Source organism: Lathyrus oleraceus, chromosome 3 (genome assembly GCF_024323335.1).
Source record: "Lathyrus oleraceus cultivar Zhongwan6 chromosome 3, CAAS_Psat_ZW6_1.0, whole genome shotgun sequence".
In the NCBI taxonomy this organism is placed as follows: Eukaryota; Viridiplantae; Streptophyta; class Magnoliopsida; order Fabales; family Fabaceae; genus Lathyrus; species Lathyrus oleraceus.
Genome location: NC_066581.1, coordinates 214,893,029 through 214,897,842, shown reverse-complemented (window position 1 = coordinate 214,897,842; position 4,814 = coordinate 214,893,029). Strand labels below are relative to the sequence as shown.

At 32.0% G+C, this 4,814-nt stretch overlaps 1 long non-coding RNA gene across 1 annotated transcript; it reads right to left on the bottom strand.

Moving 5' to 3' along the window:
- Window positions 1–517: 517 nt before the first annotated feature.
- LOC127129087 (uncharacterized) lies at window positions 518–1,595 on the bottom strand. Its single transcript, XR_007806148.1, has 3 exons — window positions 877–1,595; window positions 701–752; window positions 518–580 (listed from the first exon to the last, which is right to left on the bottom strand). It is a non-coding gene; the product is annotated as an uncharacterized LOC127129087 (long non-coding RNA).
- Between the last annotated feature and the right edge of the window lie 3,219 nt (window positions 1,596–4,814).

Here is a 4,814-nt window from a genome sequence, read left to right as displayed (position 1 = left end):
TAATTGTACCCACCTGCTGAATATTAAATACTATACAACTTATAAATATTAAATTATACAATAACTAATAATATTAATTGGCCAATACAAATCAAAAGCAAAAAAAAAAAACTTAATGGGAATTAATTAATTTACAATTGAATTACTCATCAATATCGAACCAATGGAGACTCTTTTTCTTCAATCTAAAAAAATACATATAAATATAAGTTAAACAAAAAGAACAAGCTAAAGAACTTGTTTGCAGTAAAGAGAAGTTTCAACATAGGATAATTACTCTTTGATTTATCAAAGTTACAAATGCAATGCTCAATCCTTTCGTTGCAGTACCAACCTTTTTTGGCAAATACTTCCATCTCCATTACCTAAAAGTCATGTATGATAGTTTAGCTTCCTAAAGACAAAAGATTTAGAAAATTCTTGTAGAATCAAACACCATATAAAACAATCTGTAATCAAAAGTTTGGACAAAAATGAAAATAACAATTATTAAAGAATTCAATTGATAAATTAACCATACATTTTATACTGTATAACTTCACAATAGTTGTATAACACATAGGCAATCCATGCACTAAACCTGTCATATTAATCAGCAATCATATGGTCATTCATTTATATTCAATCAAGTTATAAATAACACATTAAATCATTCAAAAATATTATAGTGAAACACCATAGTATAATATGATGAACATACCATGTAATATCAACACACCACCATGAAAGGAGAATTTCATTGCAAATTATATCTATACAACAACAACATAAAAATAAACAAGTATGTCTAGATTTTAGAACCGGTCATGAAAATTGATAACAAATTTTGGAATAAAATATCATAGTAAATAATTATAGTCCCGATTTAAAACAAACCTATTCCAAGATATATTTTCTTATTTGTAACTCCTTGCCTACGATTTAGTCCTTGCTCCATATGTTTAAGCCAAAACAACAATTAAGGTTAAAAATTGTTTAAATAAAAGCTATCCAAAAACACAGCTCCATAGAGACCAATGTTTCATAACTGAAGCAAGACACACCAGACATTAAAGCTTAAATGAACAACTCAAAAACAACAAAACTAAATCAACAAATCTAAATTAACAACTGAAAACAACAAAGGCTAAAGAAATAAAAGCTCAAAACAAAAACCTTTAACCATAGCTCGTACCTTTGCTTGTAACATGAAGATGGATTTGTCGGTAACATGAAATAAAATCCAAAAATAAAAAAATAATTAGAAGGATGCAAACAAAACTTACAAGAACGGATAAATAGAGAAAACTCTAATTTAGAAAACTCCAAAACAATAAGAATACACTAATCTTCGAAACAACAAGAAAAAAAAAGTAAATCTTGAACAAGATGAGTGAATGAGAATCGTGTCTCTTTAGGATTGTTCGTAGAGACTGGTTGTGAGTAATAAAACAATTTGAATATGGTGGTGGTGGGTGGTTCTGAAGGTTTGTGGTGGTGTGGGTTGAGGGGATGGATGAAGGTGAAGGTGTGTATTCGACGGTGACTTGTTAGGGATTTGGATGGGAAGAAAGAATGGGAGAGAACAAAGAGAGAGGCAGTAATGAAACTGAAAGAATGAGAGTACATATCAACTACTAAAAACCTAATATAAAATGTTATCGTTTTGTTATTGTTAGTGAGCAGGTTAAGGTACCCGCGGTTCACATTTCCTAACCCGGACCCGCCCATGCCAAACCAAACCAACCCAAGTTTTTGGCCCGCTAAACCGCCGACCCAATTAAACCCGCCCAAAATCTTTATTTTTTTCGGTTTATTGCGGTTTGGGCTGGGTCACGGTTTTTTGTCCAGTCCTAACTATTTATATTAATGTGGTGATTAGCCGAAATGATTGATTTGTTTTGATTGTAATAAAAACATGTTAGATTTTTATTTGTACAAATTCATTAATCAACTATTGAGAGAAAGAACGTGGAGTTAAAAATTTAACCTTTCATCATGTTCTCCTCGTTGATGCGTGTCATCCTCATGTTCCATAGATTTTCCTTTAACATTTCATCATTATAGATAGTGTTGGAAATTCCCAAGAGAATCTTCCGTATAAGCCTATACACACTAACTTCAAGATTTTCTTTCATTATCAACATTAGACCCATCGTGTTCTTCAAGACCCCGTCTTTAACTTTACATGAATAACCTTGTGCATCATAGTAAATTCCAAGAGAAATTAAATTTCTCTTTAATTTTGGCACATTTCTGACTTTTTTTAAGAGCACTAGTTTTATGGAACTAATTTTATCTATAGATCATATTGTATTGTTTCCAGACAACAACTTACCAGACAACAACTTATGTGAAAAGTATTGGTGCATAAGAATGAAGAAAATGAAAAAGATAGAAGAGAAGATTTTTTTTTTGTAATTAATGTTTATTCTCAAATAAAAAATGGTTATAATGAATTCTATATTTAAACCGACTAAGCTTTAACTTATATACATAGATCTAACTAAATGTAATTTAAATGTAAATCAAATTTAAAGCAAATGAAACTGAATTGAATCATAACTAACATCATCCATAAATTCATATTCAACTAATTAAAGTCAACAACATAATTTCATTCCTCAAATTGATGAAGTGTTCAATTTTAATTATTTTGATCAAAACATCTGCAAGTTGTTTATGAGTGCTACAGTGAACCACTTCTAACACACCATTATGAACTTGATTATGTAGAAAATAAAACTTCGTGCCAATGTACTTACTCCTTCCATGCATCATTGGACTCTTGACAAGGCTTATAGTTGATTTGTTATCAATCATCAACCTCACAGGTTTGCTCACCTTGATCTTCAGGTCCTACAATAAATTCATAATTCAAACCGCTTGACACATAGACAAAACACCTGCAATGTGCTCAGCTTCACATGTTGATAATGCAACCACTGATTGCTTCTTGGAGCACCAAGAAATGGGACCTCCCAGATACTTAGAGAAATATTCATAAGTACTTCTTCTGTGAAATCTGTCTCCACACCAATTAGAGTCTGAATAACATATAAGCTCTGAATCATATTTAGCACCAAAAGAAAAAAATGCCATACCTCATAGTCCCTTTGTTGGCTTGAGATTTTCTATCTAATAGGAAAATCAAGTCAATGTTGCATTTGATGAAATACTAAGTGTAACAAGTGATAGACAAGGTCGACAATGATGACACGTCGACTAGATGTTCTTGATTGACATCTTAAAGATGTTAGTTTGGGAAACCTCAAGGAAATATCTTGAGAAATAAGTTGAAACAGTCTCGGGAATAGACCTAAGTGACTATTTGACACCATGTCGAGAGATGACTCTCCGATAGACTTTGAATACTTAGAAGATTGAGAAAACCAAATATGAAAAGATTTATACACTCAGCAACTGCCTTCTTCGAGTAAGCAATTGCTAGTCTCTAAGTAGTTAGAGAATGTGAGATAATGGTTCAGCAGTTTTCAAAGCCTTAACGATGTGGAAAGACGCGGAGTCAGGAGTTGCATGCATTCAAATGAAGTGTCAGATCCTGTAGAGTTAAACCGTCGAAGACAATTATTTCTAGTTCGTATTTATAGTAGACTCAATTGTTGTAATAAGGATTCACAAGTTTTCACATACATTCTCTATAGAACTGGTGTACCCAAGCTACAGAGCGAACAAGTTTGTGAGAAATCATGTGAGTCTGTGTCCCTCTTTTCTTTTGTACTTTTATGTTTCCTTAATTAAACACCTTTATCTTTTGTGTCATTTACTGCATTTCATTTAATGTTGTTTATTTCAAATTCATTTTACTTAAATTTAAACTTTATCGTCTTTAAAGTCTATTTACGCATTGTCTGCAACCATACATTCATAGTCACGTCTTACACGTACTCACAGTAACAATTTTCACATAAAATCGATCTTGAGATTTTTCGAGTTAATCTCAAAGACTTTCAAACTCTTGATTATTTGCTAAAAACACCTGTGAACACCCCTTAATATACCTTAGTATCCTGACAACAGCTTGATAATGCGACCACATTGGTTTGTTCATAAACATACTCACCATTCCAACTGCATAATAAATGCCAGGTCTGGTGTTACGTAGATATCTCAATGAGACCACCAACTGTTTAAAATTTATAGAATCTACATCATCACCCTCCACATCAAAATCCAGCTTGTGATTTATTTCAACATGTGTGATTGCAGACTTGTAATTTATTAACTCAAATCTCTTCAGAAGTTCAAGTTCATACTTTAATTGATGCATGGTGATTCCTTTCTCAGAGTAAAAAATCTCTATCCCTAAAAAATATGTCATATTTCCAAGGTCAGTAATCTTAAATGCATTCATTAACACCTTCTTGAACTTGATTATCTTATTTGAACAACTCCCTATTAGCAATATGTCATTAATATAGAGACACACCATAATCATATTGCTATAAGATGTATGCTGAACACAAACACCATACACCATCTCACACTATTTGAATCCTTGAATCTTGAAAAATGAATCAATTATCAGGTTTCAAGCTCTAAGAGCTTGTTTCAGTCCATACAAGGATTTATGCAACTTGTACACCATCCCTTCCTGATTCTTCTTCATAAATCCTGGAGGTTGTGACACATAAACTTCTTCTTATAAAAGACCATTCAGAAATACAGATTTCACATCTAAATACATCAGAGGACAATTTCTAATAGTAGATATATCAATCACCAATCTGATTGTTTCATGCCTAGATACAAGCGCAAACATCTCAAAGTAATCTAATCCAATTTCTATAGAAATCCTCTAGCTACTAACCTTG